The 27344-nt window shown below is 44.6% G+C and overlaps 2 long non-coding RNA genes across 2 annotated transcripts; one reads left to right on the top strand and one right to left on the bottom strand.

Moving 5' to 3' along the window:
* The first annotated feature begins 13394 nt into the window (after positions 1-13394).
* LOC142063938 (uncharacterized) lies at positions 13395-23470 on the top strand. Its single transcript, XR_012662931.1, has 2 exons — positions 13395-13623; positions 15191-23470. It is a non-coding gene; the product is annotated as an uncharacterized LOC142063938 (long non-coding RNA).
* LOC142063936 (uncharacterized) lies at positions 19154-20384 on the bottom strand. The gene is made up of 2 exons (XR_012662930.1): positions 20099-20384; positions 19154-19376 (listed from the first exon to the last, which is right to left on the bottom strand). It is a non-coding gene; the product is annotated as an uncharacterized LOC142063936 (long non-coding RNA).
* Positions 23471-27344: the final 3874 nt, after the last annotated feature.

The raw sequence follows: 27344 nt of genomic DNA, 5'->3' as shown, positions 1-27344 counted from the left end.
AAAACGGTAATGGAAGGACAGGCAAAGTTTAATTGAAAATGACAAAATTAAATAAGACACAGCCTCTGAGTTCACATAGAGAACATTTGTCTCAGTCAAATGCTACCAGTGCCGCATACCAACGATGTGCGTGTGCTGCTGAGCACGCAGGGACTCAAATCAAAAAGATTACAAGTTTGGCTTGTGAAGCCTGCCTCAGACTCTAAGTAAAACAAAGTTAGACTTGAAAATATTCAAGGACTGCTAGGCACTGACCGAGAAAGCTTGGAGGAAGGAACAGAGCCGAGGAGGAAGGTGTCCAGGCTCTTTGCTGCTTTTGCAGATCCACCCACCTCCCCAGCAGCTCTCCCTTACCCTGGGGCGAAAGCAAAGGAGGATCCACCACCGTGGGGGTAACCTCTGTCCTCTCTGTCCTGGAAGTCGGTCTTGCCAGGATGCACTACCACCCGGCAAGGGGATAGTGCTCGCTGTAGAAGAAAATATTAATTAAGGGTGAACCTGATCTGTAGAATCTGGGCTTGCATGTCTGCATCCAGCTTAACCCAGAGTTCAAACATGTAGGTTTTTCATACAGCCCTAGCAAGTAAATCAAGCAAGTACCAGCTGTCAGCCCAGCCCAGCATCCCGTATTTCTGCCTCATTTTTCATGGTGAGGGCATTGTTATGTGTTTAGACAAGCCAGAGGCTGTCCTGCCTAGAGCCTGACATGTATAAACTATACATGTGTCAGATGATGATCGAGCCCCCATGTGTCCTCGAGCTAATAATGGTCCTGGCATATTCAGCGTGGACCCAAATCTATATACCAGCTTGTCCTCATGAGTCATCATAACCTCAGACCTACCTTCCTTTTCCAAGACACGCACGCAGGCACAAGTCCCCACAGGTTTGTTGTTTCAGGAGCAGATGACATTAAAGTGGTACGGAGTTGTGTAATGTAGCTTTAATAAGCATGTGCTTTCTATTTGTCACTGCTTAAACTGTATTTTTATACACACAGCCCAGGAGTCTTGCTGAAATCTGCAAAACATTAACGGCAGCAAAGATGAAGGGGTTTCGAACACTCCACAGACTGGGGAGAGCGTCTGGCTGGGGAGGCTGGGTTGGGAAGAAGTCATTTTGATGGAATTAAAGGAAATAGTAATCAGAGTTGTAGTGAGAACTCTCTTCCTCCAGTTAATGTATTTTCTTAAACAAAGAACAGGAAGTTATAACAGAAAGCTCCTCTGTGCTCCGTAGGCACACGGCGACCGGCATCCTTAGGCAACCGGCTTAGCACAAATCCCCTTTGATTGGGGGTAAATCAGAGATCCTTCCCATTAGCAGCCCACAAACCCAGGCATGCTCCATTCAATCGCTCCTTTTCCCACTCCAGGGATGCTTTTCCTCTTCCATTTACCTCCTTAAATAGATGGTGGAGGAATAAATTCGGTTGGTGGAATAAAAAGAGAAACACCCGGTTTTCCTCCTTTTCACTGACCTCCATCCCTCCAGCTCTCACGCTAAGGGTTCTTAGAATGTCTGTTTTTCAGCAATAACCATTCCCTAGCTGAGGTCACACACACTGTCTAAGTGCCAGCAACCAGAAACTTTAAATAAAGTGTTACTGAAGTAACTTGTACAAATATCTTTTTCACAGTAATCTGCTCACTGTCTTTCATGTGTTTGCTAATGAGCTTTACCTCCTGTGGAAATTCAATGGGCTCTAGCTGTACAATTTTCCAGCATTCGAAAAATATATCACTTTTGCTGGAAGGGGAGCTAGTGTTTGTTTTTCTGTGGTGAATTTTGTTTTTATTGCTCTAACTGCAGCTTCAGAAAAATGAAATATCTGTCAAAACAAATCAGGAGTAGGAATGCTCGAAACTTACATTTTTGGCACCATTCTGCGACATCAAATGTTCATCATCTCAATTTTTTGAACTCCTGAACATGGTTAAAATGAACCTCAAAATCAAAAATTAGTAGATGTCTCATTAATTATGTTTCGATGTGTAGTAAACTTCCAAAGTGGAACTTGAGGCTGTACAGATTTTTCTGATGCCAAAGCCTGAGGGCTTCTTCAGCTCTGTTATTGCTGCTTTAGTCACTCTGAACACATTCTATCCCCACAGCTCACTAATAGTGGAGGAGACTGGAGAAATCCTAGTTTTGCAAACGTGTGCTGCTGATCATATTAATTACTAGCACAAGCACTAGTAGCATTTACTGCTGGGGACGATAACACTAGTTGCCATGGGGTTACTTAGGTGTATAGTATAAACATGAGAAATATTTGCAGGTTCCCACAACTGTTTCTGAAGCAATTTAGTGCAGTGAGCTGAGGTATCACGGCTTATGAGCTGATAATAAAACCAGGGATGCTAATACACAATGCAGTTTGTCTTTGCAAATGAACCTACATCAAATTCTAATTAAGCACAAGCAAGGCGGAGTGCATGAGGAGTTGGTCTGGTAGATGTGTTCTAGAACACAGCCCCCTCAGCATAGCCCCGTGATTTGGGTGGAGAACGGCACGTATCGAGGCTAGAGTCTGCAGTGGACATGCTGTCTGTGGTAACACCAAATATTTTCAGTGCAGTAAGTCTTCAGCTAATTAATAAAGAAAGGTTCAAGAGGGAAAGTTATAATCTGAATAGCATTATCATGATATTATAGGGTTCAGATGCTGATAATGCTGAAAATTGATCATGTTCTTGATATTGCTTATTAATAATGAAAACCATTTTCCATTGGGGTCTGCTGATAACAATAACAGCAATCAAGTATCAACAGGCTTATAGTTGTGTAAAAAGATGTGTACTTAGGCTTGCGTGCCACCAGACGGCACGTACAAATCATAATGTGCAAATGGAAGGTCCAGGACTAACAGGTGGCTTCAGAGAAATGTGGATAAACTTTTTGAAACAAAAAATAAATAATAGAAAGCATAGGCAGGCCACCACATTTAATATTTTCCATATGCAACTGCAGAATCACAAAGCCCAGAGATTAATAAGGGGGAAATTACTCCATGTCAACACCAGTGAAAGTTTAGAGGCCAAAATACTCTTGAGTTCAGCCATGAGAATATTCCCTCAGTGAAGAACCATGATTCTCTGGTAATAAAATAACAGGTAATAATGCACTGCACTTGCACAGTACTGCATGGGAAATGGCAAATAAGGACAGTGGTTGCATCTATGTAAAAATAAACCCCAGTCTGGGCTCAAAGCCAGCTCTGCTGTTCACCTACACTTCTTTGCTGCTGTAGCAACCTGACTCAGCTTTGGGGTGAGCCATCTGGCAGTTCGAGAAGGGGAGAATCTGACATGCTCTCTGCACTCTACAGCACGCCCACAGTGTACATGGGGCCCAGAGCTCCATGCCTAGCTCTGCAGCTTCCCTCTGCCCTCTCTGCCTGTGTGCTGATGCCATGTCATCAGCATCAGCCAGACAAGACCACCTGAAATCTTCCCTAGAGGGCCACAGTATTAACTGCCTACCAGGGCAGATGGCCTTTCTAGGCATTTCAGGCTGAATCCAACCTGCATACAAGGACAATAATGAAGGCACGGTTCTGGGATTTAGGAGATATCCCAGACTTCAGGACAGCCCCAGACTAACCAGTTAAATTTTGAGGTAGCCATAGAGACCACTTCTCTCTAGATCTATAGGATGGATCGTGGCGTCCACTCTGGCCGGTTCCTGTCCTCCAGCAGCACAAAGGACGGGAGTAGTTGACGTAAGGGGTTGCACATCACCATTCCCAAACACCATGCAGGCAAAAGGCTTGGCTGGGACATGGTGAAGGAGAAGGGGTGGCCAAGAGAGGCTCTGCTGGCCATGGCTCATCTCTGGCTGAGTGGCCACTGCCCCTGAGGGTGCTCAGTCACACTATAGATCAAATAGCCATCCTGAAGAACCAAGAGTAGCTATTTACTGCTTCCCCTCCTCTCTGCAGGGTGCTGAGCAAACGATTGGACTGAGAGAATAAGGTTAATCTAAGGAGGTAAAGTATCATTATTAGTTTGTGGTATCATTTTTCTTTCAAGTTCCATTAGCACTGTTTTGTGTGCCTTTAGATGGTGTTTCATTATGATTTTTAAATGTTAACATAAATCCTGTTGTTCATCAGTATATTCACACGGATCTGATTTAATGAATTCCTATCTTTGCTCCTGCAGATTTTATTAATTTTAGTCAGTATATGATTAGATTTTCAAGAGCCATCATTAAATTTCTAGCATTTGAAATAGTCCTCAGAGAGTCACCCTGTAAATGTGACAGGCTTCGAGCCCTTTTTTCCCTTTGTAAGGCGTGCTGTAAGATCTTTTGTTTTATTCATGAAATGTCACGTTGTCTAATATCACAGCACTACATCACATAACACATCCAGTTCTGTAGTAATAAATCCCTTTATGTTTCTACATTGTATTCCAATCTGAAACATTAATGCTGCAAGTAACATATAGTAACAACCGAAACTTTCAAAAGAACATACGATTTCCATTCCAGACACCCACTATCATTTCCAGTAATGGGTATCCAGACTGAATGTATGTTTCTAGCAGACTATAACAGTATGACCGTTAAAGTACCAGTGGTGCTTGTGAAACCACAAATACGCAGGTAATCTTCTGTGAATGGTAAAACATTTCCAAGAACTTTGACTTTTCCATTTCAAGCCTTAATTTCTTGTTATTCCCCCAAAATACATCATAATAACAACAATAATCACGATTATACTAATACTAGCAGTCAATGGCAGAGAAACTGTGTTTTCCAGTAATACATCAGTGCAAAACCAAATTTCTGTACGTGGCAGAGCACTTCACCCTGCCAATCCTGTCTAGAAAGGCCCAAGAATCTGATGACTAAACCACAGATGTCATCAAAAGGCAATTTTCACTTTATGTCTTGAAGATCTCAGAGGGTTTCTCACTTCCTTCTGTGCCACCAGGTTTATGCAAGCATTGCTACCTTCCCAATAAGTGACCCTTCCACCATATGCTTGGTGGAGGTTCGTGGCTTCGGGGTTTCAAGCCTTATCAGAGCCTCCTTTTTACCTCACCAGAAATAGCTCAGGCATCTGCATACATGATGTTCCTGTTCTGCCTGCAGCTGCACTAATACCTGAAAATGTAAGAAAAGAAAAATGAGGGGTAGCTTTTGAAAATATGATTGTTGAAATTTAGAAAAAAGTTCAAATAAAGATAGCCCCACCCGCTCCACCTCGCACAACTCAACCGCAAGTTTAGATTTGTTCAAGTTCTGGCTTTTCCTGAGGCCTCCTTCTCCATTAGGAAGTTTTATCCTTTCTTTACTAACTGTTTATACCAGAGGTAAATCCTCCCAGCTGCCCATGAGGAACGAAGAGGTTCCCACAGCACTGCTATCTCAGGGAGCACTGCAAGCCTCAGGGGAACATTTAAGAGGAACATACAGACTGCATGTCAGGACCACATTTCTTTCAAGCACCACTGATTCCAGCTTTTAATTACCTTCTTAGATATGTCAGGACAGTTAACAACATCACAGGCAAGGCTCACAATGCTCTGCTGGGATTGCATCAGAGGTAAAGCCTGGCTGCAAAGATATGATGGTGCCTGAAGACAAATGAACCCCTGCATGCCTGCCTCTCCCAGTGTGGCTGCTTTCACCCCTGGGATTTTGCAGGTCACATTGGCCTCAGCAGGTCAATAATTCTGCCGTGGGGATCCACGTTTACCCATTTTTTTTTGCATCACAATGATATTCCTACCAAGGCAAATGATCCCTGCCATGCTGGCTGGGAGCTGGCAGATTCAGTTCATCAAAACTCGCAGGTAAAGAACAGCCATTGTCACAAAACCTGGCTCAGCTCTTCGCTGCACCGGGTTCATGCTGTAAACTCTGTTTCTGTTTCCCCGAGCCTGAGCAAAAGTTGGGCTGAGTGACTTTCCAGCGTACTTCAGGATGGCCTTGGGGCTGCTGCAGCACACCCCAGCTGCAGCAGATGCTGGCCCAGCAGAGCGGCCAGCTAAATACTGTGTGCTGTCACCCCTGTGTGAAGGCAGGGACAGGGGACAGGCAGCAGAGAGCCAGCCAGGGCAGCTCTGCCCTGCCCCGGGGCTCCTGTGCAGGAGGATCCCCCATTACTCTGCACGGGCAGCGCCTTGGCTGCTCTGCTGCCTCAGCAGAGAAAGAAACCTACTACCTGAACCAAAGTCCAAGGATTTAGCCCATAAATCTCAGGGATTTGATTAATTCCTTTCCTTTATTTTTTTTTTTCCTTTGCAGATGTTAACATTTTCCAAGCAGTTATATGCTACCTTGGTGAAGTGCAAAGAAAATAGAAACCATGTCTGAAATTACACAAAGGATAAAGTAGAAGAGCATGCATTGGTTGAATGCAGCAATCAAGATTAGATAAGGAGCATATGTCCAGTGCTGGATCTGAGAAATTAGCAAAAGACATTTTTAGTATGTGTTTCTGATATAAAGTCACTTTCACTCCGAGTGGAAATATGTTGTACACTAATACTGGTGTTTTCTTCCCTGATCCATCAGGTAAAAACATATTGGAAGAGGCAGGATAATACCCTTTCACTGGCGGTATGATTTTCATCTTGCTAGAAACACATTTATTGAGCCTTCTCAGTCAAAACTGACAGCATCCAGCACACTGCCATTTACCTCTTGCTGCTTCTGTCATCTGACATTTTTGTATAAATAGATAATGATTTAAAATCTCAGCAGAAATGAAATCATTTTGCCTGGTAGAGGATGGTAAGCTTTGAGGCTGTGCAATCTTGATTATACCAATTTAACATGAAAATGTACCATACATCTAAAACTTGCTTCCTTTTTTCCCCAAACTTAACAACTGAAGAACACAGTTGCTTTCATCATCCATCATCATGATAATGGTGATGATGAAAAGATGTATTAGCCACGCTTAAGCTATTTACTCAGAAAAGTAAGTTTTAATACTGAAGTACTATAATAAAATTTGGGAACTCAGAAATAAAGGTTTTCATGTTGCAGTCTGTTGGCTGAAATATGGCCGTACAGATATACCTAATAGTTCAGAGAAACCTTGGGTCTCAGTAAAGACCTGGGAGCCCCAGTCTCAATTGCATTCAAATAAGCAGTTTTCACTGGGAATGTTATGGGTTTGCCAGTCAAACTGACATGAGAAAAGGTTCATTTCCATCCTTGAGAGGCTATAAAGAATTGATGGAGATTTTTGATAATATGCTGTAGGAGCCTCATGTTGATGCTGTGGATCCAGCAGGCAGGGACTGCTCTGTCCTTCTGGCTCACCCTCCGGAGGAGCCCCAGTCTCCCTCTGTGGGAGCCTGGCAAGATAAGCCGCCTATTTTAGGGACTCAAATTAAAGCTAAGCAGGAGAGAATACTCCTACAGAAAGAGCAATTTATTTTGCAAAGAGTGGTTGAGCAACTGGACCATTTTTGTGTATTTTCCACTTTGATACAGCCTCAGTTGTTTTGCAAATTCAAGTGAGGTACGCATATAAACACATACATGTCGACACCTATCCCAGCAGCGCAGCAATGAACTCAGTCAACCCCATGGCACTGCTCTTAGACCACTCCTCTTTTTAAATCCCTGGTTTGTGTTATTCTTTATGCAAGAAAAAAATTACTCCCATAGCACATGGGCTTCCCCAGTGCAGCCATTAACCTCGCATAGGTGATGCTCACCTGATGCTGCTTCCGACTTACCAAAACCCCAGGACTGGAGTACGTGACCTCTTCCTTCTCCCTTCCCACTAAAGGGAATCACAATACGTTTTTATAAGGTTGTATCCTCTCACATAGTGAGCGAAAACATGGTGCTGCTCCTGTGTGTGTGTATCTTATAAAAGAAATTCTTTTGTCAAAGAAGCCCCACAAATTATAGCCTAAGGCATAAAAAAGAGATCTAGATCGCAGCTCAGATTTGGATGTGAACGTACTGTCATCAAAGATCTTGGAACTAAAGAAAATTACACCCTACTGCAACAATCATTGCTGCTTTAAAAATAAATCAGGCTGGTTAGAATCTTTTCACTGAAAGCATTTCCAAAGTAAAAACGAGAGTTGGCTCAAATACAACTTTAGGAAAATATTATATTTTAATTGGTAAAAAAAATTTAGAAATTTCCAGGCATAATGTGGATTTTTGTATTAATTATAGTTTCACTTGAAACAGAGGTAACCTTGACATTTTGTTACCCGTAGAAATCTCCCACCAAAAAATTCAAGTGAGAAAAATTGTAAGCAGAAAATGTTCAGTTAAGAAATTTTACAAGAAAAAACACAGGCTCAGAAGAAATAAAACAAACAAAAAAAAAAGCATAACTGGAGAAAACTAAGCTTCTAAATTCATAAAAATAGGATTAACTTTTATTTTATAATAAATAAAGATAATATAATAAAAACATTTATAATAAAAAATATAATAAAAATATAATAAATATTTTATTTATAAAAGCACAGATTTTAAGCAGACATCAACCTAGCCTTTGAATGTGTGAGTCCAACATCTTGTCACCAGTACGACCGGAACTACGGTCATTGCTAAACCTGACTGGTGACATACTGGTGTACCGCAGTGTTAATGCCTCACCATGTGAGTTAAGCAAATGATTGCTATCATGCACAATGCCTGTGTCTTACAAATTAGATGGATGAAAATCAAAATCCCTTCCTACTGTAAGCACAAAATTACAGGGGTAAATTTAGAAACAATTTTTGGATTTTCAGTAGTCCTGTGGCACTAATCCCTCTCTCTGCTTCTCCCATTATTACCATATTAATTTAATAACCCTATAGACAGAAGAACTGTCACAGACAGAATCTGCTGGTAAGTAATACAAATAATTTATTTCAATTCTGAGATTAATCAATATATGGCCTAATTTTTCTAGCTGCATTTTCTTCTATGGGTAGAAAATGCACAGAATTTCAATGGCCATTTCAGAATCCTTTTTAAAAATTGAACGCTAGAGATCATATTTTCCAAACCTGCCCAGTCTGTCTCGTCTAATTAATGATGTGGTGCACTAAAATAGATTGCTGTGTTTTTTGCAAAGTGTTGCTTGAAGTTTGAACTGTATGACTGCCATTGGCTTTCACAGCTGTTGCCATGAAAACTCCAAATCATTATAAAAAAAAATAGATGTCTGTACAGCAGAATAAAGGCAGAAGTTGCAAATAACATGCTGAGAAATGAATATGCCCAAGTAAGCGTGCCATCACTGCTATAGACCAAAGACTGCTCCTCCAACCTGAGCTCCATCCAAGAAGAGAAATGGCAGTGCCGAGTTCTTGTGCCATTTAATCCTCAGCCTCGAGCTCAGCAGCAGAATTAGCACCAGCACCTTTGAAATCGATTTAGCAGAACAGAGAGCAATGAGTCATTTCGCAGGAGAAGTCAAAAACTGATCAGCTGAGAACAGCTTTTGATCACAATCCCTTCTGTGACCCTTCCCTGGCCGTGATCCACCGGCTCGCCTCGGTGTCCCCCGTGAGAAGGCCAGTGGCCCGCAGAAGCTGGCAGCTTCCACAAGAGCAACATCCGACTGCAGATTCTTTTTGCTGGTGGATCTATTCGTAAATGAGTTCTGCTTAAAACCATCCAGCTGCAGAAACTTGGCAAGGGGGCTGCTCCACAACACAAGCACTAACTCACTTGTCACTCTGGATACAGGGCTGTTACACAGTGTGACATTTCCACTGATGGATGATGTACCCAAACATGGTGTCTATGTAATAAATGCATGTGAGTGAGTAAGCATATTTCATTCCCAAACAAAAATCCTGCCTAGGAGAACTAGCAATCAACAAACACATTAGGGAAATTAAAGGTCACCAGAGGGAGCTTTTCTCATTAACCCTTTAACTACTGAGAAGTTGAAAAGAGTAGTCATTTAGTGTATGGAGAGCTAAAGGTCTGCATTGCTTTCTTCCTTCCCACCCGTACCAGCATCTGTATGCAGGGATTTCTGACACTGCAAAATGTTTTGTGTCTTAGCATAGGCAGGAATCACTGAGATCCCTACCTGCAATAGTCAAGATCTGAAACATCCCGGCCTGCTGGTGATAGCTTTAGCTTCTGCCACTGAGCCATACTATACAGCAGAGGTGTAGCACTATTACGCCTCTATTAGTATACGCATGATTTAATTCAGCCGGTGTCTTAGGTAAATGACCCACAAAGGATGAGCGTGTGCTTTGCTGGGTGAAACCTTGCCCATCGCATGCACACGGTGAGCGGCCCTGGCCTGCCTGCTGATTCCTGCAGACCCCTCAGGGTTTGCTCCACCAACATCTACCTGTGTGCAATCTGCTAAGCCACTGTTTGGACAGTGTTGCTAGGGAAGCCTGATGTCCTTTTGAGCTTGGGTTACAAGGCAAAGCTTCACATACAGCCAATGCCTTTCTCGTTCCAGATCCAAGTGCCCTCAGGCCCTCAGTGTGATGAGTTATCTCTGTTTCTGAAACACCCTGCCATAGTTACTTCACCACCGTATATCCTTCTGATAAAGTTTCTTCCTGAAGATCACAAAGAGAAGCCTGGCTTTCCAGAGCCCTCCTAAATTCCCAGTCACTGCAGGTCACCTATCCTTTTCCTCCCCTATTTTCTGCGTGCCATTTCAATGACTTCTTAGGGAGGGGCAAATGCTTTTTTTTCGCTCCATCAGCACACAGTCTTCCTCATCCCACTAGCCGAGGCAGGATGGGAGCAGGGGGATGTCAGCAGAGTGAGCGCAGAGCTACATGTGGCACAGAGGCAGCCCTTTCTGCACAGTGCTACGCCCCAGAAAGCTCTCTCCAGCCATCGGGTGGTCCAAGATCCATAATTTGAGAAACACTGAGACGGAGAAACAGGCTTTCTCTGTTCTAGTCCAACACCATTTGGTGTTTTCTCTTACAGGCTGTTCTCTCCACCTCACTGCACAGAGAAAACACCCAGAGTATCCTGTTCAGAGCCACTTCCTTACCCTACATCCCAGTGGATGCAGCTTCTGAAAGGAAGCAGAGTCGGCAAGGATGGAGTGCTTTTGGGAATCATTCCCAGCATATGGAGACTGCATTCTGCAGCAAGCGAGGGCAGTTCCCTCAGCAAGTGGAAAATGGGCTTCACCTCCCTGTGGTCTCACTGTGGTTTGCTTCCCTTGCGATATTATTTTTGAACAGCAGGCAGGAGCTCTGTGTTTCTTGTTCTGTTTAGTAAATCCAATAACCAAACCTGGCCCACTTCTGGGTGGTCCTCACAAAATACCAGAAAACCACGCCAAGGCCATGTGATAAAATAATCATAAGAAATACAGGGATTGCTTTGACAGATACCTCAACATCAGTTTTTCAAGAAATGGGACGTTTCAACCAATGTGTCCATTCCATTTGGGGTGTTTTTTTCCCTTATTCCTTTTACTTATTCAGGGCCTTTGTTCTTGATTCTGGTAAGCCAGAATTACCAGCCTGGAAAATGAAGATCACTGATGCATGATGCTTGACTTGGTCTTAGCCTGGGAGACGTTACATTACACAAAATGCCTTCCAGGTTAAAGAATTCAGATCTGAATTGCTAGGCAGACTGACTGCTTTCATGACCAAGAATAAGAAAGAGAGATGCAAAAAGCCAGCCATTAAAGCCCAAATGTAAGCACGGTTTCCTTTCATTTTCCTGAATACTTTGTGGGTAAAGTTAGTGCTCAAGGACTAATCTCAGCACACAGGGCCAGCTTGAACCTTGGCAGGCGGTACGCCTGCCCACACGCCCGCAGCTGTGCCAGCGGGCTTCCCTTGCGGCAGGAGCCGCTGCCGTCCCACCGCGGGGCCCCTGCTCTCGCCCTTTGCCAACGCGCTTCAGCCATGACCACAGTGCCTGTGGTCCAGCTGTGGCCCTCCTCGCTGGCACCTGCCCCAGCTCCACGGGCATCCATGCCCTCCTGCCTCTGGAATTGCTTTTGGAACATATCAGCCCCCGAGGCGGAGATGGGTGGTGTGAGGTGGGCTAAGGGAAAGGAAATAACCCGAGTCCCTCTGACTTGAGCAGATGTGGAACCAGGAGCAGGGGCTGCTCACAGACTTGCTCTGTTGTCTGGTCCCTTGCAGCAGCAGGGGCACAGCGGGTCACCGGCCGGTTCATCCCCCTGCACATTGGGGATAGCCCTAAACATGCTTAACTCAGAGGGAAAATAAACATTGTCTCTCATCACTAACTCACTCCTTCCCAACTACCAACTATTAACGATGTTACACTTGACTAATATTTCTTCATTCACAGCTTTTTACAACTGCATTGTGTGTAAGCACAGTCATTTCTGGAGAGGATAGGAACCCAAGTCTCTTCAGAGCAAGAGGACAGGCTGGCCACAGACCCTGTGGTAAATTCCTGTTCTGATAGCAATCAAACTAATAATTATTTGGAGCAGAAGGGCTCCTCCTTCTTAAGGGCCTGATCCAAATCACATTATGTCAGACGAACTTTTTCTTTTCTTCAGTTGCCTGTGCAACAGTCCCTAATTGGGCATCTATGCTCTTATTTGTCACTGCCCTGATTTAATTAATTGCTGTAGGATTAAAAATACTGGTTTAATTCATGCTTACATTAGTATTAATCATTCTTGTCTCTTTTCATAAACACGGGCCCTAATTCAAGTCTCATAATTATACACAGCAAACATAGCCAAAAAATGTGATAAAGGAGAATTTAACGATCAGAGGTTGGCTGATACAGAAACATAGCACAGCGACGTGACCGAAGCAGAACAGTGTGATTGATTTCTCTCTTCCTTCACTCCCAGCTGCTGTGATTTGTGTGAAATCTGTCTCGAGACAATGGGATCCCACAAAGGGAGCAATTGGTGCTGGGAAGAAGCAGTCAGCATGAAAGGGGATACACAACCTCCCTCACCTCCTGGCTTGGCTATACATCTGGATAGACAGTCACTGCACTCCTGGATGCCCTGTCATTTCCTCATGATCTTGGAACCCAGCTGCTAACCTGCAGTTACAGAGATGCTCAGGGTTAAACAGGCACATCCCACCCCCCCCCAAAAAATCTTCAACCCACTGTCACCTGGTGCTTCACAAGCCTGCTAGCTTTCCTTTGCCACATTACTTTCTCACAGAGCTGCCTTTGCTCTCCCAGCATGTAAATAATGTAAAAAAGACTGGTCTCTTTGTATTCAGTTACTGAGGGAAAATGGTTTTGTGGTTAATGGACCAGGTGGGGACTCAGGAGATGTGACTTCAGTTCCCAGCGCTGCCACATGCTTCCTGTGCGACCTTAGCTTCCCACATAGCCTTGTCACAACCACCCAAGGTGAAAGGAGAGTAACGGAGCAAGCATGATTTCAAACAGCAAGCCCAGGGTGCCAAACCCACCAGTCATCTAAAGACCTGGCACCAGTGACACCAACACACTGCTGCCCGCACACGGCTTTGTGCAACGGGGGTCACAAACTGAGCAGAGCACAGTGCGGCTCCGTCCCTCCTCTTCGGCAGGAAGACTCCACCGCAGTGTTTCTGACTGCAGTGATTTAGTGTCTATTCCCTTGCACTGCATCAGACGAAGCCAGCCGGGGCGCAGGGAAGCCAAGGACAAGCTGCGATGAAAGGGGCATCACCGCGAAGACAGAGAAAGGTTTGTATAACTGCACAGGCAAAAGGTCAAATCTTTTATTGAAAAAACCTGTAAACAATTAAAGTAGCCACAAATATGGGAGGTATGAGTGCAGCCATTAATATTTAGGGGAGTGGAGGAAGGAAGACAGAGAGATGAAAGCTGAACACCTTTTTGAACCTCAGCCAAAGCTTTATCAACCATATAACTAAGAGAACACATCCTGCTCAGCGAGACACGTATTCACCCTGTTTCATTACATTCTGTTCTGTCCTCAGTCATGATGGATCCTGCTGAGACTCGTGTTTAACAGCTCCTTCCTGGAGTGGCTCGAGCAACAACAAGAAAAAAAATATTGTGAAAGTCACACCCCATTGAAATTGCATCCTAAAGGGACCTGGCGAGTGCAGTAATTACCAGAATGACTATGAACACCAGGGCCACGCTTGGCTCAGAGACTGCTGTACATGTTAAAATTAAAAAGGACTTTAAGCAGATGCAAGAAAAGTGGAAATTAGGGACCAAAGCGTAGGCACAAAAGCGATTCATCATTCCTGATAAGGAGCCATTAGGCTGGGTTTTGATGGAGCAGAACCTGGGGAAGCCGGCCTTTCTAAGCTTACAAATGCAGTGTAATCCCCAACTGTTTTCAGATAATGGAAAACTGCATTAACCTTGTAATGCTTCCCTGCTGACTCTGTCACATTCACCCTCTTACAAGCCTCTCTGCTACTTTTTTTACACCCTCTGATTTCTCCAGGTTCTGATTTCCATCCTCTGGGGCCAATGCAGAATGCCTTGGTATGTGAGATCAGAATCCGGCCCCTTGTTATTTCAGCCAGAACAAGATTTCTGGCTTGTTTTAGCCATCAGGATAGCCTTGACATGCTTTGACTCGCCTGCACCAAAAATGTAAACAGGAGCACTAAGTACAACAATTAACATTGCGTCTCTGCAGATGTTTGTTTCCCTTGAAGGAGCTTGGAATTTGAGTTGGGAAAAGCAGGGTAGGCAGCAAACAGAGGCTAATGCAGTCTGGGGCAAACTTCCCAACTGCAGTTCTATAAACAGCTCGAGCTGCTCCCCTTTCTATCAGTGATGTCACTCCTAACCTTATAGCGGGCTGCGGCGTTGCTATCCATCATCTGCCAGCTGCTATTCCTTCCCCACCATATAGCAGGAGGCACATGGTGTGTGAAGGCAGCTGGAGTCTTGAAGCATTTCAGCTTCATGTGAGTGGAAGCCAATAAGCTTCAGATTCCCTGGAATTTTCATACAAATTATCTCACCCAAGTCTGCAGATAATGCCGTCTAACAGTTGTAGGTTATAATTTCCAAACAGCAAGATAACCTTCATCATCAAGCAAAGGCAAAAATGCCATTAGCAGATAGAGAGGTGATTTAACTCAACCTAGCCATTTGCTCACAAGTCTGAGTTTATGTCATCAGCTGTGATGAAATGAGTGTTTTCTTAGATAGATATGGATGGCTAACACAGCGCAGAACTCGGCAATCTTCAAAGGACTCTGAGTTTTAAGTTCTCTGGCTAAAGTCAAACATTTGTCTTTCTTATCACTTTCATTCAAAGGATGTGTTTGTGCAATATAACATCACGTTCATTTGCCAACAGAAGAGGCCAAAAGGTGATGTCCAAGAGATGAACACCGCCTTCTCTTACATGACAGTAACCCATCAGCTGCATGGGAATTACTCTGCGTTTCCAGGGAAGGACTTGACAGCAGGACCATAACACCCTGCTAGAACATTTCTTCTATCACCATTGCAAGAGCTCTGTAAATCCAGCACTTTCCAGCTGAGACGTTTCAGACGAGAGCTCAAAGTTGAGGTGATCAAACAGCTAGCAAAGAGGTGACCAAACAATGAGTAACAACAGGACACTCACCTTCCTTCCCCTGTCCAAAAAATGTGTTGTTAGAGTAATACTAAATGCAGAGTTATTCTGTGTCTAAACCTATTTTGTCTGCAATTACAGCCCTTCACATCATAAGAGCTGGAGGCTTTTTCTTCTTCTGAAATGACAGTACCTTAGATACTCTTGGATCCTCCTTTAAATTGTTTCTGAGCCAATCCTGCATGACTCCTTGCAGTGCTGCTCTCATCCCTCAACAGGCCATGAAAATCAAAGCAAATTTCATTTGCTTTGGAAGCAGATGCCTTGTGAAAAAAAGCCTCTGTCTGTTTAGCAGCACGGCAGATTCATTCCTCCTGCAATCAAAAGGTTTTAAGTTCAGTGAGGTCACACACTCAGAAACTGGCCAGTTGAATACTCACTGAAGAATCTCTGCATAAGTCTGATGTGATTCTACAGGACAGAGAAGTACCTTCAGCATCAGGCAGAATATTAGAACATCTCTCATTATTGAAACATAGTGAAGTCATTTCACTGCAGTACATTGCTATTATATACAGCCAATGTTGCTACATCAGTTGTGCTTTCGTGCAGCCTCCCGTGGGGCTCACAGCAAAAGCAAATGAAGTGAGCGAAGAATGATCGCGGGCACCAGACTCCTTCAGGCGAAGGAAAGGCTGAAGGTGACTGACTGTTTTATGCAATACATGACTACAAAACCTGAGCCGGTCATTTGCCACTTCTCTACCAAGATAAACAAAACATGCCCCTACTCAGCGTGTGCCATTTTCCACAGTGCCATGAACTCTGCAGGTGACAGCCTGGGCAAGGGAGCAGAGCCAGCTCTCTGCACACACGCTGACTGGATTTCAATACACAATTGTGACAGATGTGGATATTTTTCAAAGCTATCTGTGTACTGGAGGATTTGAAATGTTTCTTACCTGAGGCCACCTGCCAATAACTATTACTATTCTTTGCAGCTGCAAACACCTTCAAAATGAAGGCAAAGTTCCAACTGAGCCTGATGTTCAAACTCCAGCGCCAGTTTTTAGGTATGTGAAGAATTCAGTCAACCTATCCATGCGCCTTGTTGAACAAAGATGAGTTGTTTTTCATGCCCATAGGTTCTGGACAGTTGTGTCAAATTTTTTGCTATACCTAGCCAAAGGCTCACCTAACCCCACATCCCTAGGTTAGTGAGGTTAAGTCATGCCAGTGCCTCCGCAGTGATGTTAAAGAGAGCAATGCTCTTTGCATCACAAGCAGCTACCTTCATGGCTTGAGGCTTTGTGGGTCAGCTGGGAATGCCCAGGCAGGGACAACCAGAAGGTTTCTGCACAGAAGAAGCTAAAGAAAAGCACCCTAGCACAGTGCATTTAGCCATCACTAACACTTATCAAGTGCATCTTTTGAAACAAAATTAAAAGTTGCTGTAATCCCAATCTCTGCACTCCCTGTCTTCAAAGAGCTTCCAAAGGCAGCTTGAATTCTTCACCCTTGTGCTGGCATGCTCGGAGTGACATTAGAAGCCACTTCTGGCACTGGCTGTTATCACATCCTGGTAACTGCAGCCCCCAGCTAGCCACAGGTTGGCAGCAGCAGAGGAACGCAGCTGTAACACTATCTGACACACACCAGGAGAGTTTGCACAGCCCCACTCACAACTCCACGACGCAGCGGATATCAGCCCTATATACTAACTATAGACTTGCTGAAACATTATCATACATGAAGGACTAATTAGGTGTGCTGGGCCATTAGCCATCTCTGAACGTTGACTGATGAAAAACGTAATTAATGGCAGCTTTCATAAACAGACTCCAGAATGGAGAATTAAATTAAAAGGAGAACAGCTGTTGCTAATGGAAATAAGGACCATTTCTTGATTAAAATATCTGCCTGTCTTTCTGTGGGAGTTTTTCCAGAATGGTGGGATGGAAGAGAGTAACGAGATCTGGGAGCAAAGAATCTGCAAAGCTTCCTGCTGAAGAAAACACAGCTTCTCTGGCTGATGAGTCACAATGTTTTCCTTTCGCACATTGGAGTAGGGGAAAGAGCTATACAATTGCCTTGTTCATCTCGCTGCCAGTCTGAATGGCTTTATAAACCTGGAGATCAACCCTGACATAAATGAATCCAGTTCAGCTTTAACATAAGGTAATATTTCATATTATATGAGCCCACAGATATAGGAGGATCTAGATTTCAAAAGCTACTTGCTAAGGCCCTATGTACTAATACAGAGCCCTGAATCCAGAAGATGACATCTCCACAAATCTCACTTAAGCACATATATTGACTCTGACACCAAACTGCAGCAGTGAATGCACAGCTGAGAACATCTATCAGAGGGAGACTTCCACCCAGAGTGAGCCACTACGGACTCAGTAAAAGTCTGCTGACATAAATGAAAGGGTCTGAAGGACAGAAAATGCCAGAATCAATATTTTTTCAGGTCATGAGGCCGTTCCTTCATGCTGTGATGACTCTGATCCTCTCTGACAAGTAGTACTGCAGGACGAACCTACAGTACAGAAGAGTTAACATCCAGATTTTCATAGATACTGAGCAAAACAGCTTCACCTGCCTCCTACCATCTTCTCTGTGACAGAAGTCACATACCTGTGGGGTTACAGTCTTCTTTCTGAGTCCCTGAAGTCGTTTACTTTTATATTTACTCTATTTAGCATAAAAATTTCGAATGTGCTTTGAAGTGCCTTTGGAACCTGTGCATCAGTAGACGTGGCCAGTAGACAGTTTTACCCTGTGTGTTTCAGTGTGTCTCTCCAAGGCTCACAGGCGCTTTTGTCTGTCTTCATATAAAGTCTTGAATCATGGGTTTGATTCTCTGGGAAGGCCCTGAGCACTGCGTGTTACAGATCAATTCTGGTACTTAACTCTTGAGCAGCTCTTTGTAGATTTGCACCCTGTTCTGTACCTGGGGCAGGAAAGCCTCTGCTCCACTGCAGCAACTCCCATCAGTCTTGCTCTGCCTTGTTCAAAATGATAGATCTTTTCCATCACTGATGCCTGAGAGCTAAGCCCTGGAAATCCTATGCCCCATGAAGCCCGCTGACAAGGAAATACATGCTCCACACCACCTGTGCTTTGAGGAATGAAGGCATATGAAAGGCTGCGTTCAGGCTGCATCATCAGATTCAAAGTGGAAACTAAAGAGAGAGAAAGGTCTGAAAGATGAGCCAGCCAGGAATGCCTGTTGCTTTCACCTTTGATCCACGTGGTGCTTTGATGTGGTATTTCAGTCCTTCAGACAAGGTAACTTATCCTAGTCTGCAGCCCATGGCACCTCCAATGGATATAAATGAGGCAGCAAGCCGTGTTCTTCGGCTCTCACTGAGGCACCGCCAGTTAGCGGCATAATTCAGTCCCACTCCCTCCCCATCCCCATTTTTTTCCCTGCCTGCAAAGTCTAAAAGGAAATTCCCTCAAATAAATACAAAAGCACTTGATGTTCATCTAATGGCATTTCAGGGAAAGGAAGCATGAAACCACACAAGTTATTCATCTCCATAAAATGGTTTTATCAGGGGCCCAAAACACAGTTCCTTAGCCTGAGGAGGGCTGATCTTCCTTATGAGATGTAGATGCATGACATTATGTGCAGAATGGGTGCTGCTTAAGAACTCCGATAGATACAGAGCAGGCATGTGGGAATGATCAGCATAAAATATTTCCTTTTAATGACGTGCACACTTCTGCTCCTTTGAGGAAGAACAATATGTGCACTGAATACTGCAGCACATTCTTCTAGTCATATGGAGGCCTTGATCTGCTGGTGAGGGCTCAGACTCGAGACGTTATTTGTATCACCGACACAGCCAAAAGTTCGCTTCTCCATCACTCACAATCACTCAGCCTCCCTGTGCCAGGGTTTTCCCACCTGCAAAATGGAAACAAAGTTCATGTCCACGGGTTTACCATTTGAGCAATGAGCTGGGCTGGAAAACCTGGCTCCAAACTCCCTGGGGTTTGCTCCTCTCTGCAGTCAACAGCAGCACAGAGTTTATTTTTCTCCCATAAGATTATCCCTGCTTCTTTCTTCTGTCTCAAAATAGCACCAATGTGAGCCTGAACTCCCGAACCCAGGATGACTGAATCATATTCAAAGGAGTCCAAAACCAGTGGGGGAATGCAGCCTTTCTTGCCAGGGGCCTGTGTGTACAGCAGAGGGGTCCCACTGGGTGGGAAAGGATCTGTCAGGTTCGGCTGTGGCAGTCTGAGGTGGTGGCACCAGAGCCCATCACTGCTCCTCTGCTGGAAGCTGCTGTCACAGCCGGCAGCTATCGCAAAAATCACAGCTAGCAGCCACTGCAGTTCAGAGTTCATTGCCGTAAATTAAATCACCAGCGTAAGGTAATACAGCCGACTGGGAATTGCAGAGGCCGAGGACCTGGCAGACATTTGTGCCTCTCTCCCCTTCCATTATGAAAATAGAGGCTTATACCTCTGCCGTCCCGGGAAGGTTTGGCACGGTTTGTCTGTCAGAGTCCCAAGCAGCTCGCTGGAGGTCACGCAGGAAATGTGTGTCGGCACAGACTGTCATGCAGGCTGTTGGATTTGCATCTCTGGAGGCGCAGGCAAACACCCCACCACGAGACTAACCTTTTCCTCCGAGCAGGGACTGGCTGCAAGCATCAACCCCGAGCCCTTCGGTTACCACTGCTGCTGCCTGCCATGCGCCTGTCAAGCTGCCTTGTGAAAAGCTGGCACGTGCATTATGAGGAGCGTTATTCTGTAGCTGCCTTTCTAAAGCCCTGTTGAAAAATCTGTCCCAAAGAATAGAAAGAGAGGTATTAGCTTAAACAAGCACTCCGTAACATGCACATGATAGAAGCCCTGAAAGGGAGCAGAGCTGGAGCTATTCTTATGTGCTACCTCCTGTGCAGGCTTTAATTGCACATTATTCATTAATCCTTTGCTCTTCAGAGCAAACAGATCTGTTTCAAGACACTTGTGTTACATAAACAACCAGAAACCCTTCTGGATGAGTGTGTGTGTACACATCCACCCAAGGGAGCGTCACAGACGTGTCGGAGACTCTCATTTCCCTGTGCAAGTGCTGTGCTAGAACTGACAGAACTTAGTATTCGTTTTGTGGCTTTGTTGGACTGTTTTGGAAACTGGTTTTACAAAGTCCACATGGGACTCCAGAGAAAATTGCCTAGCTCGTGGTTACGTTAGGAGCAGAGGTGCTCTCAGGAGTGGCACTTGGAGGGAGGCAGGTATTTGCAGGACTGTTCTGAGGTACAGGAGTCATGTCACCAAGGTGTGGTTCATAACACAGTCCCTGGAAGGAGGGAGATTCCTCCTCTCACCCACCTGTTTGTGTCTGCCACCCCCTGCACTTGCTCTGCTGTCAGACCATGCACGGATTAGACATGCAGTCCTGGGTCTGCAACTATTAGTGCTCACCATAGTGATAAGGTTTCACCATCGCTCCATAGACAGCATCATTCTGGAGCTGGGGCCATGAAAACAAAAAGAAACTAACAATAGAGCTGCAGGAGAGGGTGAATTTCTTTCTTTGGGGGTTTAATTTCTGTAATGCAGCTGCCATCTTCCTTAAAATAAAAGTTATCTGGAAATAGAAATAAGGGAGACAAAGGTGGAGAAGCAAATGCAGGGAGCACAGAAGGGTGTTCACAGGTCTCTGTTGCCCTTGGACCACATATTTACGAGAATCAAACACAAATGCTGCTCTGTCATTCTTCGCTTCAATAGGAAAGCAGACGGCTGGTCCTGCCGAGTGGAGGACGGGGTAACTGGCAATCCAAGCAGCGGGGAGACATTTTGAGCTGGATCTGGAGCCAGACTAACTATTGGCCAAAGTTGTCTCTGATATAACACTGCCAAAAGCAGCTCAGCATTCTTCACCTCCCTTGAGCTTCACCAGGGACAAACCTGGCCGGGCTGTGCTCAGCCTGGATAATCCAGCTATGGTAGGACCCAAGCTCAGCAAACCAGCCTCGCGGGCACTTGCCAACCTGACACGTCTGAGTTCACGAACTGCAGATGGTGCTGGCCCGCGTGTTTCATTTTCCCATTTCCCTCGACATCCCTGAGCAAAGCGAGTCAAGCGTGCCTTACCACAGCGCCTGGGAGACCGCGGGCAGGAAGGGATCAAATTTTCCAGTTTTGCCTCAAGCGTGTCACCACATCAGCAGACAACTCTTTTGCCTAATGCCAGTGTATTGCGTGTCACCTCATATTTCACACGATACAACACAGTCCAGTGATGCAAGTCCCTTCTCTTGCTGGCCAACTGGTATTTATGGAGATAGCAATTACTAGGAAGCCAGGATTTAGGGCACGCAAGGGCTGGTGGTGGCGCAGAGCCCTTGCTACTGGTGGGTGGGATTCCTTTACCTCTCCCTGAACTCCTGCCAGGCCACTCAACACATCTCCAGCCACAAGAAGTTTGCAGCTGTTTTGGTTTGAAGCACCAGAGGAGGGGGAGAAGCGGGGGAGGCTCTATCAGCTCTTCCCAGGGAATGCGGTTCAGTTCCTCACACCTCATCTTTGGTCAGGAAACCGAGATGGGGATAGGCAAAGCTGCTGAGCCTACTTAGACAGAATACCTCAGGAAAACATGCAGAGCCAAATTATGTCCCATTAACTTCTCCCAGCCCACCATCTTCCACAGCTATGCTGCAGGGAAAGAAGGTCAGCATTTGGACCATTACCTTGGCCCCTGCTACTGAACACCTCCCGGTCTCTAACGTGCTCTCGTTCACAGTGGTGGAGAAAGCCACTGCTGTTACCTGGGACACTGGAGCACCAAGAATAACCCAGATTCAGGCACCCCAAATCCCACTGTGGTCCTTGTGCTTAGTGTTTCCTGCTGGCTGAGTGCTTCTGATGGCCCCTTCTACAGCGTTTAAGGGGGACACAGTGGACAGAAGCCAGGGCAGACATTCCCACGCAAGGAAAATAGGGTGGCTGCGTCAGGTAAACCAGCCAGCCTGGGCTGGCACAGGCTAGATCCATCCCTCCTTCATGTACAACAATTCAGGCATGGGTCTCTCTCTTTTTTATTTCCTGCAACTCAGCTCAGGGCTCCAAGGATCTCAAACCCTCTATGGTCAATGGTGGATGTACTCCAAGCATGGGAAGACGTGACCATCCCTGCAAAGCACAGCCAAAGGGCACTGGACTATTTTTCCCAGCAGGGATACAACAAGGACATCAGATCACAGACATGGGGCCATACACCCTGGGGACCACAGAGCCTCCCAGATCAGCCTATACACGGCAGCACTGAGATGGGAGATCAAAATAACCCCCCGCCCACTCTGACCACTGCTGCCATCGTTCACAGTGCTCCAGATGATCTTCTCCCAGCAGTGGGTGTGAGCGGGGAGTTCAGGGCACAGGTGATTGAAGGGGATATTCACTACTACTGCAGACCAGCTGGAGCCCACAGGCAGCAGCTGAAGGGTCCTGGCCTAAAGCCAGCCACTGGGACATCAGTGGGAGTTAAACTAGTTGAGTCTAGGCTGCATGAGTCATCCAAGGTCGGACATCCATATCTTCAGAGGGATCAAACAAGGATAGCTTGGAGAAAATCAGAGTGTCAAACCAGCATCACACTCCGTTGCCTCAGTTTCTTCATGTATAAACTGGGGACAATAAAATGTGATCCCGTGAGGCCTTCCTCTGTGGAGTGGAAGTTCATAGATTGTGGTAAAGGTGTTTCTAGAGACACTGTAATTCTTTTATCTGAGCAACAGGAAGAAAAGAGAAGAAATGAGAGCAGTTCCTTTCTTGGAGCTGCTGTTCTGCTGTTCCTTGCAACCCCTTTGTTATGATTTCAGATGGATGGTTTGTGCTTTTTTCTTTTTTTTTTTTTAACTGTGATGCTATTTAAGGCAGAAAAGGGATTTCATCATCTCCCCATGGCCATTCTCAGCTGCAGCTCTGACCCCCCCTCCCCCGCCATGCTCCACTTGGTCTAATAAACTTTTTTTTCTTGCTTGGTCTAGTTTCCTTCCTTGCGCTCTTACATCATCTTTGTACTTATCTCAGATTCTAGCATTTCCCATTTCTAAGCACCTCTGAGAATAGCAATAAACACTGTGTATAGCAGTATCTTGGCATAATACGTCAGCTGCAAGCAGCAGTCCTAAGTGAAAGAAAACCAGTCTGGAAATCTACGATTCCTTCGTTAGAGGATACCCACTTGCTACCAACTTAGCACCCATTCATTAAGAAAATCAGTATTCACAGCTCCTGATTCTACAGGAAAAGCCAGGCTAAAAAAGTGAGTATTTGTTAAGTAGGAACCTGCTCTTATGTGCCCTCTGCTGCTCCCAAATGGCATTGAAATTACCAGGATCATTCCTTCTTTCCCTCTGGTTTTGGAATGATTTATGACTAAATGCTATTAATTTTTAAGCCGAGTCAGACTACTTCTGTGCAGGATAATGCTCATTATGCAGACTTTCTGTCTAGATTTTTTTCGCAATTTCATTGATTATTTTTACATTGTAATGTGCAAAAATCTATTCATGTCTTTATTAGCCTGACTTGTTTCCTACATTTATGAAAAAGATCTTTCTTTGATAACAGTTGTTATTGCTGGAAGAATGTCAGACTGTGATCTACTGTAATATATCATTCTGAATTGCCTTCTCTAATTTTATTAGTTGAAAAAAACACCACCTAATTTAAAGAGATAAAACCTTCTGGAAGTGGAACATTGCCACTAATTAGGATAAGGAGAACATAGGTATGAGTCGCTGGGGGTACTGGAGTCTAAGCTTCTTTTTTCTAACACAAGCACGGGCATCTTTTTCTGGAACAGTCTCCCTTCTCTTTCTGAAATTCTGCTACTTTTGGGGAAACTATTGACATTAATCTTCTTATCCATGATTCCCTGGGGGAAAATGCTGACCAGGACTCAGCAGCTCCAGATTCAGGTCCTGGGTTTGCTATAAATACCCCGTGCGACCTTGAGCAAGCCACTGTTGTTCTGTAACTTGGTTTTTCCATCTGTAAAATGGCAGGAATGATGAATCCTGTGTTCTATTTCCAGCTCTTACATTATGCATATCTGCAGGGGAACTGCTCACTGAATCTCTTCATGGCTTGGTTCCTTGTTTCTAAAAAAAGGAATAATAATACTTCCTTTGTCTACTTATTTTGATTACAACCTCTTCATGTATGCATGTACCTGAAGTACTGTGGGATGCTACCACATTATGCCAACAACACATTTCCCTCCTCTCGTATTCCAGACATGGTACTGTTCGACCCTTGAATGTGGGTTTGCAGAGTGGCTTTCAGCTCACTCCCCTCAGCACTCCAGTGTGTCAGCAGCGGTGGCTTCACCTCTCAGGGAAAGCTGCTATATTGGTAACTAAACTGATCAGCTTGCACTAAAGCACACGAGAAGCACTCACAGAGTGTACTGGGCTAGCTAAATTGCAGGGTAACATCATTGCTATGGTCAATAGCAAGCAGCCAGGGGACAGAAACGTCTTGAATTCACACTGCTGTTTCTGTGGACGGACATCTGACCACTGCTGTACATCCAGCTCTAAAACTTTTGCTCAGCTAAACCGTATGTCCGTGCCAACCAGGCATCCCATCTTCAGCTAAAATCTTTGTATATATATCTTACAAGAAAGATACCAGTGACAAATTTTTACATTTGATACATCAGTTTAAATACAGAATATCTTCACATGACTACTGGAGAGGTAATTAGGGTAAGCAGAGATATTAATGCCCACAATGAGCAATATTTTCTCTTTGCTGTAGAGGTGACCTAACACCATGGTGACACAGAAGATTTAATATAGTGCCCAGCTGAAGAAAGCAATTTTGCACAATATTAGATGACAAACTTGTTCCATTGTTTAAGTACCATAGGCATTATTAGCCTGTCACAAGACTGGGGTATGAGCTCATAAACTGTAACTCTTACATTTGCCTTTGAACAAGGTTGCCTGTCTAATTACGTGTGTGAATTATGTCTGCCTGTAAACACCAAATTTTTGCAGCTGAATTTTGATTAAAAAATTCCTCACACCCCTCCAAGCAGACACAGCAGTCTTCACTGCCTACCCAGCTTGAAGTAGAACTCGATTCCACCTGGATTGATTGCATCTCAGCAGCAGGGGAGGAGTACAGACACGTTTGCAGGATCCATTCTACCATTTTTCAGCGTGCAGAAGAGCAGCTGAACTCAAGACAACATTTTAGTGTAGACCAAAAGAGGACAGAGCCCACTTAGAGATGAGAATTCACTTCTCTTTATAATTTAAACATACATAACTTAGGGTCTTTGCATGACCAACTGATTATTCTTTTTCAGATGTTCTTCTCTAATTCATTAGATTCTACAATCTTCTGCTAAAGTTCTGGTAAAGTTAGATCAATATGAAAAGACAGTTTGTTCAACTGTAGTTTTCCAGGAAAAGCATGTAATGCCAACGGTTTGAACCCAGAGAAAATAACAGTTCTCCTCTGTTTATATTTCCAATGGGTGCATTCAGATTATAGCTCATCAAAAGAAAGACATTATGGGCAACTACGCCTAATTTTCTTTTAATAAAGTTGGAAAACCAAGAGCTGGTTAAGAAACCAAGGGACTGAATTTGAAAACCAGCTTAGACGATTCTTACTGACATCTCACTGCCTTGCAGCACCACCTACAGAGAGGCTGACGGAATCACACCCACTGCCAAAACTCGGGAAGCTCCCAGATCGCTGGCCAAACAAATCCTGGTTCAGTGATTAGCACGCTCTGGAAACTGAGTTTGACAGCCCTGAAGCCTGAAAATCTTCTGCTACAGGATAAAGGCAAGAATACGGTCTATTTTCCCAAAAACCCCTCAATTCCCATGCAGAAAATGCAACTCTAGCAATGACAGAGCTAAGCCAGCCACTTTGCTGAATTTTGGTTTTTTTTAGAAACTTGCCTGCAGAAGAACTTTTCTGGCAGCCAAGTGTCCCAGCTGCAAAGAGATGGTGGGATTTTCCAGGGCAAAATGCACTTAATGGTCCATTAATCCTACCTTTGGCACAAGCTGATTGTTCAGGCTTCAAAAGACTGCAATATTTCACCTCCTCCGTGTATCTACTCAATTACACAAGATAAAATGTCGTGGAGACTGACCTTCATCTGATTACTGAAGCGTAAGGTCTGTTTGCCCTTGACTTAGCCTGGGTAGTTAACAGTGGTGATACAGGGACTGGGCTGTGAGAAAGGAGGTTGCAAGCACAGTTTGAAAGCTGGCTTTTGAAATATGGCTCTGATTATCTTCCCATTTAAAAAAAAAAAAAGCTTTGCTATTCACCTCAAAATAGAATGTTCTTCTGAAATATGAAGTATAGTTGCCTTCCTCCAGAAGCCTGATCCAAATGCCACGGTAGTAACTGGAAAGTTCCTACCATTTTGGATCAGGCCCTGGCTGTGGGAGGCAGTGGGTGCAGGAATGTGCAAGCGCAGGCAGCATTGCTATCTCATTGCTCATTAAGAACAGCAGAAAAGAGCAGGCATTAAAAAAGCAGATAAAAGGGCAAAGGAAGACACAGGCTGCAAACCTATGGCAGTGTGCTTTAACATCAAGAAGCAAGAGCCCAAAATATTAACAGTATATGCTTAGAAAGATATACGTAGGGATATGTACTGTCTTAGGAGGGAAAAGTATGATCCTTTTTATGAACAGATTGACTGCTGCCTTACAATGCATTTGTTTACCCTTGCCGTGCCTGCAGGAAATTTCAAAATGCTGGAACAATTTTTCCAGCTCTCAAATTGTGTTGTGTTGCCCATGCAGTGATGCCGTTACACAGCCAGGTACAATCTTGATAGGCCAGTGCAGTTAGATGTCTGGGTCAG

The sequence above is a fragment of the Phalacrocorax aristotelis genome, chromosome 13 (genome assembly GCF_949628215.1).
Source record: "Phalacrocorax aristotelis chromosome 13, bGulAri2.1, whole genome shotgun sequence".
Classification (NCBI taxonomy): domain Eukaryota; kingdom Metazoa; phylum Chordata; class Aves; order Suliformes; family Phalacrocoracidae; genus Phalacrocorax; species Phalacrocorax aristotelis.
Note: the sequence above shows the minus strand (reverse complement) of the source record. Positions and strands in the feature narration are given on the sequence as shown.